This window comes from Musca autumnalis, unplaced genomic scaffold (genome assembly GCF_047663935.1).
Source record: "Musca autumnalis isolate F117 unplaced genomic scaffold, ASM4766393v1 scaffold_1, whole genome shotgun sequence".
NCBI classification, from domain to species: domain Eukaryota; kingdom Metazoa; phylum Arthropoda; class Insecta; order Diptera; family Muscidae; genus Musca; species Musca autumnalis.
Genome location: NW_027411644.1, coordinates 290,137,298 through 290,153,843, shown reverse-complemented (window position 1 = coordinate 290,153,843; position 16,546 = coordinate 290,137,298). Strand labels below are relative to the sequence as shown.

The following is a 16,546-nucleotide window of genomic DNA, read 5'->3' as shown; positions in this document are numbered from 1 at the left end:
TTATAAAACCATCCAGAAATACGACGTTTTTAACGTTTTCTCCATCTTTTTCATTGTGTTCATTGGAAACATTTATTCTTGTTTCAAACAAATTATTTTTAATTTTGTTATAGCCATTTGTACCATACAATAAATAAATTGAAATTTTTACACTCTCTGTCGTCTAATGAAACCTTTCATATAAACCAAAGACAACACATAAAAAACTCGTATCAACGAAAAGCAAACAATATCCCACACACATTCAAAAACATTGTTATTTTCATGCCCATCTGGTTATTACAAATATGACCTTTGTTTGGTGCATAGTTTGCATTTAAGTCGATTATATCAGAAAACATTTTCATTTGACTAACATCTCGATCAAGGACACATCAAACATCTGTCATATTTCGTTGTCTTTCTTTGCTCTCTACTTCATTAGGGACCAAAAAAAGAAAAAAAAAAACATTGCAAGCACAAATATGTAATATGTTCGCTCTGTTTATCTCTTCAAGGCCATAACATATTTGGCTGCAACAACCACACACACTCACACATGACTAGCTAATGTTATGTCATAATTGTAATATTACATTATATGATATTCCCATTTGTATAATTATTTGAGATGTCAATCACTTGAACGTATACTTTGTAGAGATAATTAGATATAACACATACGTACCAGAGATACTCTGTAAAGATATTAAGATTACTTATACGCCATAGAGTACTTGGAAAGAATTTAATTGTAATTACTTGGCATGAATTTGCCGCCTTTCCCATAAAATGTGAGCCTTGTGTTTTATTTTCCTTGGAGATATTTGGGCTTAAGTTTCTTTTTTCTTGCTTTCACTTTATGGTATAATGATTATACAACTTATTGAAGCATATATACCAGAAAACAGCAACAACAACAAAAAAACAAACAAAGCCAGACACTAGTGTGATTATTATACGGCTGTGGCCATTGCTACCACAGATAATGTCTCTAATGCTTATGTTCACATACGAGGTAAGTAAGTGAGACTGTTCCCTACTGTGTTACCATCAAATACCCTTTTAATTAGTGTCAATCAAATACAAAAGTGTTTCTCTCCAAATGCACCGACGTAGCCAGGGGGGGGCCGAAATGATTTTAGTTCCCATCGTATATTAGCTTATGTTACACATTTTTTAATTTTTGAGTAAAATTCTAAACTGTTTTAAATTGTTCAAGAAATATGTAAAGTATTTGGAAGCATTACATAGAATTATTTAACTACATTGGTATACTTATTGTCCAACATATTTGAGCAATTTTCCGCATAGTTCTTGTTAAGTTCTAAGGTGTTGTTTAAGCGTTTAATCGGAATTTTAGGCTGACTTTAAGTGTTACTGAGTTCAGAACAATACGTTTATTTGTATTTATTGAACGTTTGTAACATATTAGGTCCAATACTTTGGCTTATAAACAACATCCAGAAAAAACCATTTTTGCGATATTTTGTTTTTGAAATTTTTTATAATTCAAATTCCAAATCTGTTGCCCCGTTCAAGAAAAATTGCTCATACCACTTTAGCAAAAATTATTGAAATTTGGGGGGAAAAATACCAGAAGAAGTCGACCGAAAAGCACCATCTTTAATTTTGTATATATAAGGCTCGCTGAAGTATTGCGATAAACAAAGTTTGGACCAACGCAGTATCCGGATCGAAAGTTGTCGTGCACATAATTGCCTTAGGTGTTCTTTACATCTTTCGGGCCATTTTGTCTGGAAGTATAGACTTGCCTCTGAAAAACTTGTACGGTAGTAATAGGAGCCCCGAGAACACTTGTTGCAAAAAAGCAAAGCGTTTCCAGAGAGTTTTTATTTATTAATTTATTTATTTCATATTTTTACTTATAACTCAATTATTAGCATAAAGGAAGTGAAGCCATGACCATTGAGGTCTTAAGCTTACAGAGAGATCTTAAACTGCACTTCGCTGAAAATTTTTGAAATACTCTGCGGAAGTTTGCCGAAAGAGTAGATCGATATGGCCCATCTTCGAAGTTGATCAAAGTATCACGAAGGCCAAATTTTGGACCAAATCGGTTGATATTGTCAAAAAAGTTCTAAAAACAAGATAAAATTGGCCAAGAAGTCTTTCTCCATATGAACTAAAAAATAGTATTGAAAATTATTTAATCAGTAGAATAAGTCTAAAATAAGGTTTACATCTTTGCTAAATAGGGCATTTTCGCTAACATAAACTTTCAAAATTTTGGTCAGGTGGGCCCCCCGAAATGAAATCCTGGCTACGTCCCTGCAAGCTGGGACAAATTTCAAAGGGATTATAAACGCTCAACAGATGATGAACAAAAAAGAGACTTGTGTATGTGTATTATTAAGATAATTACGGGTAAATGATTTCAGGAATGTAACATACCCTCAAGACTCTGTGAAATATATTTTAATTGTGAAAACATGTATCCGAGTTAACATTGTCAGGTGCTGTGGATATATTACGTTAAAGTACACTTTAATTATTGTATGACTTTAATTGAAATTCATTATTTTTATTTATAGTTTAGTAGTTTAGTAGTATATTTTTATTTATATTTTCAAAAAACAGTTTTACAATTTTTTTTGTTTAAGCAATATATGTAAGAATTAAATAAAAATAAGATATTATTAATTATTTACTAGGGCACTGGCTAGTAGCCGTCTGCCTAATGATTTAATGTTAATTTTAGCGTTTTGAAGACTTGAAGTTTGTAAAAGGTTATAAATTAAATTCAGCTAATAATTGATTTATATACTGAAAGCATATCATTATAAAATTTGCCAACTGGCTCCAATTTACAACACAACCATTTAAAATGTTTATTAGCTCTTCTTCGCTAAGCAAAATCTTTTGGAAGATCATGAATCTAAATTCTTTTAACGATGGACAACGACATAAAAAGTGCTGCAAGTTTTCAACTTCCATCATATTGCACAGCGAGCACAGAGGGTTTCTATTAGGTTCGTACATGTTATAATTCAACTTAATCATATCGCATCTTGCTTTAAAAATCGACATTTTCTCTTGTGCTTTTAAACAAGATGAAATGTATGTTTGACCTGCAGTTGGATCCAATTTTGCATAGAAACGGTTTGTTTCATTTGCTTTATTTACATTAATACTTTGATATTTTGATATTATTGTGTGTATTAGATGGTCAATCTTCACCATTGATTTGCATTTGTTGCTGTGTGGATCAAGCATCTCAATAGAATTTTCTATGAAAAGTGCTTTTACATCTTTTGCCCAATAAATCTGGTTTTGAATGACTTTGTTAGCTAGCTTGTGCGGTAAGCGGTTGGAATTATAATCATAAAGTACTCGAATTATATAATCCAGATGTTTTTTAAGAGCGGATATGTGACTATTTTCAGCACAGGTTTCCAGTCTTAATATGTAGGTAGGTGTAAAATTAGGCAACAATAAATTTTTTTCCAGAAATAAACATCTAGTTTGTCAGTTTCTTCGAAATTTGAATATCCCCATATTTGTGAGCCATATTGCTGTAGGGATCTACATACCGCTTTGAATAACTTCCATTTCGCTGTTATAGATATATTTTTACTGAGCAAAATTTTCCACGTGTAATTTACACTATTTTTTGAGGCATTATTTCTTGTTTGAATATGTTTCTTAAATGAGAGCTGTGGGGATAAAAGCATGCCAAGGTATGTAAATTCCGATGTAATGGTTATCAACTGATGCTTATAATACCACTTTTCCTTTTGTGCAAGTTTTCCACCTTTTCTGAAGACCATTATCTTTGACTTTTCCAGATTAACTGATATATTCCATGTATCGCAATACACTTCCAATTTATTTATCATCCGCTGTAAGATTTCCACATCGTTTGCTAATATAACTATATCGTCAGCGTATAGTAATACCCTTATATTGAGTTCCTCCATTATTACACCGCCGCCAATGAATTCATGAAGGTCATCTAAATACAATGCAAACAGGAGAGGTGACAACAGACATCCTTGTTTAACACCCGTCGAGGTGGTAAAGGTTTCGGAGAGTTCTTTGCCTGTCCATACACAAAAAGTTGTGTTTTTATACACGCTTTCAATAAATTGTGTTAGTTTCGATGACACACCAATACAATTTAATTTATATAACATAGACCTTCTGGACACATTATCGAATGCTGCCTTAAAATCCACAAAGAATGCATAGGTTTTCTTATTCTTATTCCAATTCAAATGTACAATGGAAGTAAGGTTAAATAAGTTGTCGGAAGTTGAATAGCTTCTTCTAAAACCTGATTGATACTCGCTTATCTTTTGATGTTTCTCAGTTCAGTTAGTCAATCTTTCATTTATTAACCCCATCATAATCTTCGGTAAACAATTCATGAATGATATACCCCGGTAATTCTGGGCTTGTGTGTTATCGCCTTTTTTATGTATGGGATATATAATGCTGGTAACGAAAGTGTCATCTACATCTCCCTTGTTGAAAAGACTGTTACAGGATTTAACTATCTCCTGAAGAAATGGGTCAGGAGCATACTTGTAAAATTCGTACGGGATACGATCTTTCCCAGGGGCCTTTAGTTTCGCTTTTTTCAGCACATTCTTTAACTCTTCTAAGGTAATTGGCTTATCCAAATCATCATCAACTATTAAATTAGGGGCATATTGTATATCTGGTGATTTTTGGGGGGGATTGAGCAAATTTTCAAAATAGGTTTTCAGTTCTCTTCTTGGAACACTTATTCTTGTTTCATCTCTATTTTATTTATATAAATAACAAGTAAAAACGCATCAGTCGGCTTTGCCGCAGAGATATACCCTCAGCATGTGTGGATTAAAATACTTTTTACCCAAAAAACTTATGTATTTAGGGGGGTTTGCAAAATGTTGGGCGTATAACCCAATAGAAATATGGATAGGATTAAAGCTCCAAAATTTGCGGGGATATTCATACAGAAGGCTTTTTTACCATACTAGCCTACGAAAAATATAATATCGCTGTAAAAAAGCAATCTAGGAAAACCTTCGGTAAAAATGTCCAAAAGATGCTCGAACAGACCCTTAACCACACAAAAGTGTTGAACATTTGTGTGGGTGGTACCCCAAGAATTGGACAGATTGGGCAAAAATTTGAACATAAACTATGCTTCGACAATATTTAGAGATCCAAAGTTTGAACCATATCGATTTTCAAATTTTTGTGGGGTATGTACGGAAAGTGGTGGACCTATAAGCACCACCTTCGAATTTTATCTAATATTCGAAAAAATATAACCATATCAAAAGTGTGGACGAACGCAGTATTCGGTTCGAGCACTCCAGCCAATACATATGGTGCCATAGGGGTTAGTTTACAACTTTCGACCTGTTTTCTCAAGAAGTATGGACTTGCCCCTGAAAAAACTTCTGGTGTTGTAATTGAGGCAGCGAATGCAAGTTGCTTCAACAAAAATCAACGTGATTCGAGAGCATGTCTTAAAGTGAACTTATCCGAAATTTTGTGTGGGAGGTACCCACACGAGTGGACAGATATAGTCCATATTCGAACCTAATCTATATCTGGTAACTATTTAGGAAGTGTAAAGTATGGACCACATCGGTCACTCTCTTCAAGAGTTATCGTGCGCAGAATTTTTCCGAACAATTTTTAACTTTTGTGGGTGAGGTACCTGAAGGAGTGGACCGATATGGCTTATCTTCAAACTTAATCTGAGTTTGCCCAAAATATTACGAAGGCCACATTTTGGACCGAATCGGCAGATCCGTACGAGAGTAATCTTGCGCTCGAACCACTACACAAGATGTCATAGGGGTTTTTACACCTTTCAGGCTATTTTATTATGAAGTATGGACTTGCCCCTGATGAAACTTGTACCGTCGCATGAGGGGCAGTGAATACAAGTTCCTACAACAAAAATCAAAGCGATTCGTGAGAAGGTCCTAAACTGAACTTTCCCGAAATTTTGTGTGGAAGGTACCCGAAGGAGTGGAGCGATTGAGTCCATATTTGAACCTCATAGATATTTCACTATATGCAAAATATAGACCAAATCGGTTACTACATTTAAGAGTTATCGTGCAAAAAATTTTTCCGAATATTTTTTAACTTTTCTGGGGGAGGTACCGGAAGGAGTGGACCGAAATGGCTTATCTTCGAACTTAATGTATGCTTGGACAAAATATTACGAAGGCCAAATTTTGGACCAAATCGGTTGTTCCGTTCGAGAGTTATCTTGCACTCCGACCACTACTCCCGGTGTCATAGGAATTTTTTCCAACTTTCAGACAATTTTCTCTGGAAGTATGGACTTGTCCCTGATTAAACTTGTACCATCGTATGGGGAGCAGTGAATACAAGTTGTTACTACAAAGACCAAAGAGATTCGAAAACAGGTCCTAAACTGCACTTTTCCGAAATTTTGTGTGGGAGGTACTAGAAAGAGTCATCTTCGTCTGCTAGAAATTTCACGATGTGCAAAGTATGGGCCAAATCAGTTACTACCTTTAAGAGTTATAGTGCAAACAATTTTTTCGAATATTTTTTACCTTTTCTGGGCGAGGTACCCGAAACAGTGGACCCATGGAGTCCATATTGAAACCTCATCTACGTCTGGTAGAAATTTCATGATGTGAATAGTGTTGACCAAATCGGTCATTCCCTTCAAGAGTTATCGTGCGCATAAATTTTCCGAACATTTTAAATTTATTGAGGCAAAGATTGAAAATGTTTTTGTCACTTGGTTCCATCTGATTTACACTATTTTACATTTGTATCATAAGTGTGGATATAGAACAAATCGACAAAAGTTCTATTTTTTAAAAATTTTCTATAACTTCTATACTTCAACAGATATGCCTCTATATTTATGCATTATTTGCGATTATCTTAAAACGGGAAAATGGCGTATGGAATACTTAAGCATGACACCGACGATATGATATTCAGTAGAAGGCTGAAACTGTGTACTTTCTGTTTGAAGATACAATTTTCTTTAAAATTTGTGTTAATGCGGCATATTGGATACAACCTAAGAAATTTTGTTTACAAAATTATAGTTTTATATTTTAGTCTTTTACAAAATTGTCTGACTTTGTCTAAAATTTTACCACCGGAAATATATTCAGAAAAGAGTTTTAAATCAACTACATAATATACCAAGTTGCGATTTTTTGCATTTTGTGAGTTATATCACCTTTTTGTAGGTGACCTACTTGCGGAAAAAATAATTTTGTTTTTAGTTTTTGGTTTGGTGAAGGAAATATTAAACACAAAGAGCATCCGCTTCGAACTAAAAAGACATTTCTTTTCAGAGATATACCCTCAGCCTGTGTATATTGAAAGAATTGTTTTCCAAAAAACGTATGTATTTAGAGGGTTTTAAAAATTTTGGCCGTATGAAACGACAAAAATATTGATTAGGCTTAAAGAGCAAAAGTTTTGCAAAGGAAATACTTAAAGGAATGGATCGACATTGACCATTATGGAAGTGGATCTCCAGCCACTACATGTGGTGCCATATGGGGTCTTTACACCGTTCGGGTTGTTTGCTCAAGAAGTGTGGATTTGCCCCTGAAAAAACTTTGAACTTCGTAATTAAGGCAGCGAAAGCAAGTTGCTTCAACAAAAATCAAATTGATTCGGTAGCAGGTCTTAAAGTGAACTTATCCGAAATTTTGTTTGGGAGGTACTGAATGAAGTGGACAAATATAGTCCATATTTGAACCTGATCTATATCTAGTAGATATATTAGGATGTGTAAAGTATGGACCAATTCGGCCACTCCCTTCAAAAGTTATCGTACGAAAAATTTTTCCGAACATTTTTGAACTTTAGTGGGGGAGGTACCGGAAGGAGTGGACCGATATAATCCATCTTCGAACTTAAACTAAGTTTGGACAAAATATTACGAAAGCCAAATTTTGGACCGAATCGGTTGATCCGTTCGAGAGTTATCGTGCGCTCCAGCCAGCCAGACAGACGGATGGACATGGCTAAATAGAGTTTGGGTTCGAGAATTCCCGCCATGGGATTTCCCAGGAATTTCCGAAATTTTATTTACGGGATTTCACAGGAAAATTTTTGTACCACGATGGCGTCAATGTTATAGAGGCGTACTTATATTTTAGTGTTTGGGGCGATTTGTATAGAGGGAAAAAACTTAAATGGGCGCGTCAAGTTTCTGATTCCTGGGATTGTATTGAGCAAAAAAGTCCACTAGACCACATGTCTACGGTGATAATCGAGGCTCCCGATTTTGACTTGAAGTTTTTTATCCAGGTGTTTTGTACACAAAAGGTCAGCCGTGTAAATTTTCTTTATAAAGGGATTTGTTCTACCATAAGAAGAACGCCCCATATCGTTCTATCACATCTATGCCCCACGAATCTGATTTGCCATAGCCCCGAGAATTCAAGGGGATCCCGGGAATAAGAAATTTTCATTCCCGATTTCCCGGGAATAAAAATGAGTCGGGAATTCCCAAACTTTATGGCTAAATCTACTCCAAATTTTCTGAAACGGATTTTCTCCAAACATACTTGGGGTCTAAAACCATAATTTCGATGAGGCACATTTAGCCCGTATGAAAGTGTACTAACAGCCTGTTCATGTATGTCGACCGAAAGGTTTTTTGCGCTTCGGAAGTGGAAAAAAAATCATTTTCTGTTCATGTAAACGCCTTCGAAGCGAAAATCTATGCGACCGATAAGCCATACGAAATAACACGTAAACGTACACTTTTCCATTAAATTTGGGTTCATGTATTTCGAAAGTACTGTCTCTTATAGAAAGAGAATGTCAAAATCAGCTGCCGAGTAGAACGTAAACTCGCGAATAACACCGAAAATCTTAAAACAAATAGACGCAACACATTCTTGAAACAAAATAAACATTTTATAAACACATTTTAATGCCGGTTACATTCAGTATTTTGAAGAAATCAATTAAATAAAATAATTCAAAATACCGACACATTTTATTTTCTCAAACAAAACAAATCACACATATTCCAATGTTTGTATGTATATGTGAATTTTGTTTTTATTTCTCATTTGCCTCTCATTAATAGTGGTATAAATGTATTTCGCATAGGATACGTAACGGCAGTAGCACGATCGTTAGCGACATACATGAACGCATTTTTAGACGGAAGTGAGGGACTGCTTTCCTTTCGTACGGGTTTTCGTGCGACATACATGAACAGGCGGTTACTCTCTTTAGCATAAATGCTGAGGGAATAGTTAGCAATCATTCTATATGAAAAAGTCAAAATAGCATATTTTTTAGGTACGAGGTTTATTTTTTCCAAACTATTTTCCAAGTAGTAGCGAGGACGACGAAGATACCACAGATCCAATCCAAGAAGACAGCAATAAACCGACTAAAGAAAAACAAGGTAACAGAGGCCGCTGGCTTACCAACCGAGCTGTTAAAAACCGGAGGCGACACGCTGATAAGTGTATGCATCAGCTAGTTAGCACCATCTGGCAAGATGAAACGTACACGATGGCTGGAACCTGCCGACGACATTGGCATCATGAGTCGATCGGTAAAAGAAGTAACCGATACTGATGATGAAGTCGAAATAGGATCTGCTAAAATGGGTCTGGCAGTAACCTGCGAAGCGAAATAGAACTCGGACTGTGCAAGTTGATTCATATAATTTTAAGGTATTTAAAGACTTTGTCTACCTCGGCAACGACATTAACACAACAAACAACATCCTTCTTGAAATAAGAAGAAAATTTGTATTGGCCAACAGATGCTAATTTGGCTTAAGTAAACAGTTAGAAAACAAAGCCACATCTCGTCAAACAAAAATAACACTTTACAAAACTCAGATACTACCGAAGCATGGTACTTACGCATGCAGATAAGGTAGTGCTTTGTGTGTTTGGGAAAAAATTCCTTCGGAAGAACCCCGAAATACAACGATTGCGTTGACTAGGACATGTCATAAGAATGATCGGGCCACATGGCGGTATACGCAGAAGTGTAAGGTCAAGAATTGGAAAAGCAAATCAACAAATAAAGAGGAATGGAAATCTTAGTTCGGCTTATAGGACAAATGTTCTGTATAGGGCCAACTAAGTAAGTTTATATGTATAACTCCAAATATATTATAACTCCAAACTAAATGTTTTAAATTAATTTCTCGTTCGAATCGAGGTTAATGACCAATGGTGCAAGTGAAAGCCGAAGATTCGAACCCACACAACCACCACTATGTGACATGCATGTTTCGCCTTTGGCAGATGGTCTTCAGACATATCGGCAGTGTAGCGGCTTCTCTGTCGTCGAAATTTTTTTCATTCAAATGTATTTTTTGTTTTTACAACAACAATGGGTAGTTGCCCACGTCCTTGAAAACACACAAGAAAAAAGTTGTTGTCACGACGCGTTAGCGTTCAGAGCCAAACTTATTATTTTAAAAGGCAGCGCTAAGCGTTTGTCATGAAAGCACAAATAAATGGGCAAATACCCATTGTTGTTGTAAAAAACAAAAAATGCATTTGAAAGAAGAAAATTTCGTTGATAGAGAAGCCGATATGTCTGAAGAGCCTCTGCCAATGGCGAAACATGTATGTCACATAGTGTCTAATTTGTGGGTTCGAATCTTCGGCTTTCCTTTTTAACTTGCATCATTACTCATTAAGCTCGATTTCAACGAAAAATTAAATAAAAATTAATATTAAAAATTATCTTCGCCCTAAAAGGCAAAATTTTCAAATAAATGTTTTAAAGTTTATATATTATTCAGGATGTTCAGATTCTGTTCTTATGCATATTATTTTATGCATATTTTCTCTCGTTAACTATCAGAATTACAATACAGCTTCAACATTTTGTATAAATCTCACAATAAATTTACCTTTTTTTATTAAACAAACATTACTATTTATTGCTCTAGTAATCCAAATAATATACTATTTTTAGCTCAAATGTAAATAAGAACTTTATTCGTATTACAATTTCATTAAAGTTCAACATAAATGAGGAAGCTGTGAGCATAACTTAGCTAAGAAGGACTCTTTTGCATTCCATTCCAAGAGATAATTTATTACATCATATCAACAAACAAAATAAGAAATTCCCTGCAAAAGATTGGCGACAACAAAAATGTCACGTCTTTATTCCAGTGTGTGTGAGTGTGCGGGTGTGTGCTCTTGTATGTGTAAGTTGTGTTTATTTGTTCCACTTACTTTTCATCTTCATCTTCTGGAATTTGAAATGAAAACAACAAATTTCCACATAAAATTAAATTTGTTAAAGGCAACAAAAAGAAAATCTAGATCAAATGCAACAAAAACGAAATGTGTGACGTGGAGGCATTTGTGTTTTTATTCCCTTATGAATGGTGTTTTAGAGTGTACGCTCCGCTAGTTTGTTAGGCATACCATTTCATGGAAATCCACTCATTCATCCACTCCATTCATTTTGTTTGGTGTGCTGGTTTCCTAGTTACACACTTCCACAATTTAATTTTGACTTCTATGAGAATTTACAAAAAACAAATAACCTTTACAGCATAAACAAAATTATGCTGTGTTGTTTGCGATTCTCCGCGCTCTTTTTTTTTTTTTTTTTTGGTGTTCTCCATTGAATGAAGGAATGTTGGAAAAACATTCTGCTTAAATTGAAATTGTTGCTACGCTTAAAAAATATTTTTTAGTAAAACTGTTTTTATACCCTCAACATTTATGCTAACGAGGGTATATAAACGTTCATACGGACAAAATGTGCCTCATCGAAAAAATGGATTTAGACCCCAAGTATGTTTGGACGAAATCCGTTTCAGATAATTTGGAATTGATTTCGCCATGTCCGTACGACTGTCTGTCGGGCTGGCTGGAGCGCACGATAATTCTCGAACGGATGAATCAATTCGGTCCAAAATTTGGCTTTCGTAATATTTTGTCCTTACTTACTTAGCTGGCCCATTATAGAACATTTGTTCCATAGACCGAACTAAGAAAAGATCTCCAATTCTCTCTGTTTAGTGCTTCGCTTTCAGGAATACCGCACATTGTCATCTCTTCATTCAGTTGTTTACGCCATCTATTCTTTGGCCTGCCAATTCTGCGCCATGTGGCTCGAATTTATACCCTTTTTAGCGGGTTCATCATAGCTCATTCTTATTATATGGCCTATCCAACGTAATCGCTGCATCTCGATACGTTTAACTATATTGATTTCGTTGTATAGCAGATACAGTTTCTGGTTCATACGACGTCGATATTCACCGTTAACGCAGATTGGTCCGTAGATCTTTCGAAGAATTTTTCTCTCAAACACGCCAAGCACTGCCTTATCTGCTTGCGCAAGTACCCATGATTCGGAACCATACATCATCACGGGTAGTATCAGTGTTTTGTAAAACGTTATTTTTGTTTGACGAGTTGTGGCTTTGTTTTTGAAGTGCTTACTTAAGCCAAAGTAGCATGTTGGCCAATACAATTCTTCTTTTTATTTCACAATTGATGTCGTTTGTTGTGTTTACGGCGGTGCTGAGGTATACGAAGTCTTTTACTACCTCAATATTATAAGAACCAACTTCCACAGTCGGTCCGAGCTCAATGGACGCATTGCGCGTCGACACCATCAGCTTGGTCTTCTCACCGTTTACCGCCAGACCCACTTTAGCAGATTCTCCTTCGACCTTCATAAAGGTATCGGTTACTTCTTTTACTGATCGTCCCATGATATCTATATCATCAGCTTAAGCAAGTAACATGTTGCTATTGGTGTAGATTGTGCCACTTCTTTTGACGTTTGCCTCTCGTATAAGCTTTTCTAGCAGGATGTTGCAAAGATCACACGAAAAGCTGTCTCCTTGCCTGAAACCTCTTTTGGTACAAAACTCTTCGGAGAGGTTCTTTCCTATTTTAACTGAAGATCTTGTGTCAGTTAGTGTCATTTTACAAAGCCGAATGAGCTTTGCGGGAATACCAAATTCACACATGGCTTGGAATACCTTTGAACGTAGCGGGCTGTCGAAGGCTGCTTTATAATCGACAAAAAGGTGGTATACATTTAATACCATCTACTGGGATTGTATCTGTGGTACCTTCTTCGACTTCGCTACTATTGGATACCAACAGTTTGGAAAAATGCTCTTTCCTTATCCTTAGCATACTATCTGTATCAGTTACCAGATTACCTTGCTGGTCTCTACAGGTAGATGTGCCAGTTCCAAAGCCATCATTTTGATGTTTCACTCTTTGGTAGAATTTTCGGACTTCATTTATCTTTATCTATCTTTTCTTACGTTTTTCATAGTAGGCTGTTTTTTTCAAGGGGAGGGTTACTAAACCGACGCCCAAACCCAAGTTTTTAACGTTCTTATGGGTGAACGCGCGGCACATATTAGCTCACTACCTTTAACGGGTGTTAAAGGCAGTTCCCCAGGTGACACCACGGGGAGGTCAGTGTCCACTTGAGATGAAAGAGGCACAAGATAAATTCTGGGATCTGCAATGTTAAAGCCGGTCAGGACCGTTCCTTGGTATCTTCCATCCCCCACGTCACGCAATATTTTCTCATAACTTAGTTTATGTTCGAAGATGGGTTATATCGGAACACTCCTTCCAGTACCTCCCCCACAAAAGTTCGGAAAATTTGTGCGCACGATAACTCTTTAAGTTAGTAACCGATTTGGAAATTACTACTAGATTTAGATGAGGTTGTAACATGGACTCAATCGGTCCACTCCTTCAAGTACCTACCACACAAAATGTTGGAGAATTTCAGTTTAGGACCTGCTCTCGAATCTCTTTGACTTTTATTGTAACAACTTCTATTCACTGTCCCCTATACCACGGTATAAGTTTCATCAGAGGCACGTCCATACTTCCAGTGAAAATAGCCTGAAAGTTGCAAAAAAAAATCCCTATGTGACCGTGTGTAGTAGTTGGAGCGCAAGTTAACTCTTGAACGAATCTGCCGATTGTGTCCAAAATGTTGCCTTCGTAATATTTTGTTCAAACTTAGTGTAAGTTCGAAGATAAGTCATATCGGTCCACTCTTTCACGTACCTCCCACACAAAAGTTCAAAAATGTTCGGAATAAATGTGCGCACGATAACTCTTAAAGGGAGTGACCAATTTGGTCCACATCCCAATATATTTACCAGATATAGATCAGGTTCGAATATGGACTATATTTGTTTACTCCTTCAGGTACCTCCCACACAAAATTTCCTATAAGTTCACTTTAAGACCTGCTCTCAAATCACTTTAATTTTTGTTAAGCTACTTGGATTAGCTGCCTCAATTACGACGGTAAAAGATTTTTCAGGGGTAAGTCCATACTTCTTGAGAAAACTGCCTGAAAGTTGCAAAAAAAAACCCTATGTCACCATATGCAATGGCTGGAGAGCACGATAACTTTCTACCTGATCGTTCAAATTTATTTTCAGTTCGAAGATGGGCAATACCTACTTAAATAATGTCACTAAACACTTGAACCGGACAACCAATTTTGTCCAATTTTAGTTTAACTTTTAAAATTGTCCATATCGGCCCTCCTCTTAGGGTACCTCGCCCACAAAAGTTCAACATTTGTGTATAAGTGCAGTTTAGTGTCTGTTCGAAGATACTTTGGAAATGTATACCGATGCTGTTCGTTGTGGTCCTGTTTAAAGCAGGGTTTCGGAGTCGGAGTCTAGCAAATTTTGCTGGAGTCGGAGTCGTTAATTCTACTGGTGTCACGCACGTTGATTTATGTAGATGTCTGCATATTGTACCATTTACTTCTTTGTTTTCCGCTAAGTATGTCCGTAACATATCATTGTGGGATGTTGCCTCATGAAGACGGAACTCATGCATTTTGAAAACAGCGAAATTTCGCAGCCTCATAGCATTATTAGGTAATTTTTAATAAGGACTCGACATTCCAAAGATATTTTTATACCCTCAGCCTTTAGGCTAGAAAGGGTATATACACTTTGATACGAAAAATGTCTCTCTGGCTGGATGGTGCGCAAGATAAATCTCAAACGGATCAACCGATTCGAACCAAATCTTGGGTCTCGTAATATTTTGTCCAAACTTAGTTTATGTTCGAAGATGGACCATATCGGTCCACTCCTTCGGGTACCTTCCCCACAAAAGTTCAAAATGTGTCTGTAAAATGATGTGAACGATAACTCTCGAAGGGAGCATTCGATTTTGCCCAAACTTTGCACATCGTATTATTCCTTCTAGATATGTATAGATCGGGTTCGAATATGGAGTATATTGGTCCACTCCTTCGGGTACCTCCCACTCAAAATTAGGTTAAAGTGAATTTTAAGAGTTCCTCTCGGATCATTTTGAAATTTGTTTCTGTAATTTGTTTTTTCTTGCGGAAGTCCACACTTCCTGAGATATGGCTTAAAGTTTCAAGAAACCCTGATGACGATACATTTTTTTCTTACGCAAGTCCATACTTCCTGAGGCACCAACCAAAATGGCAAATCCGCAAGATAATTCTCAGACTTTGCACATCATATTATTTTATCAAGCCATATCAGGTTGGAATATGGGCTATATCGGTCCACTCCTTCGGGTGCCTCCCACACAAAATTCGAAAACAGTGATGTTTACGAGCTCCTCTCGCATCGTTTTGATTCTTTTTTCAGTAGGTTGTTCTAGCGGCCTCATTTTCAACGGTACAATCTTTTTCCGGAGTAAGTCAATACTTCCTGATATAATGGTCCACGCACAAAAACCCTCCCGGCACATACTAAAATGGCTAATGTGCAAGATAACTCTAAAACTTTTCAAAAATTTATTTCAAACTTAGTTTAACGTTATTTAATTAATTGGGTGCCACCGTGGTTCAATGGTATACACACCTGCCTTGCACACATAAGGTCGTGGGTTCGATTCCTCGGCCAGGCAACATCAAAACACTTTTCAACGGTGGCAAAATACTCTTCAGTAATGTTGGCGACATTTCCTGTGTAATTCAGCCATATAAAACTTCTCTACAAAAGTGGTGTCTTAGACACGCCGTTCGTACTCGGCGATAAGTCTCCCTTGTCCCTTATGGGATGTTTGTGGAACAATTATATAATATAGTCCTTTTGAAGAAGTTTAGTTGTTAAAAATGTTTGGTATATGTCAATGATTCGGTATAGTATGTAATTGTTGTGTTGTGTTTGTTCTTTTTTTTTGTCAGTGGCTAAGGGTCTATCTCCGTCGGTTACTTTCTTACTTGTTCGCTCTAATTTTTATTCTAAAATATTCTAGTATAATCTTATTGGCTAAGTTAATGTAAAGTCGCTCTCCCTAACTCTATTTTGGTTTCAGGTAAAGCTTTTTACTACTGAGACCCTTCCCTCCATATATTCCCATCTCCTATAGCTTTTCTTTACTTTGAGTTACAAAACAAAAAGAAAAGAGCAAAAACAAAAACAAAAGAGCTATAAAAATCAACTTTATCATGGAATGCAGTCGTTGCCTAGGGGGGACATTTACTACCGTCTGGAAATCTTAATGATGAAACGCATAAAGTTTAACCTGATGACGATGATGACAATTATGAGGACAATTAATACGATTCTGTAAACTTT

The 16,546-nt window shown here is 36.3% G+C and overlaps 2 protein-coding genes across 5 annotated transcripts in view; both read left to right on the top strand.

Moving 5' to 3' along the window:
- Positions 1–16,546, top strand: part of LOC141389683 (octopamine receptor beta-3R-like) — an 825,473-nt gene that overhangs the window by 165,245 nt on the left and 643,682 nt on the right. The window lies entirely within an intron of this gene.
- LOC141392074 (octopamine receptor beta-3R-like) overlaps positions 1–16,546 on the top strand; it is a 557,224-nt gene that overhangs the window by 174,018 nt on the left and 366,660 nt on the right. The window lies entirely within an intron of this gene.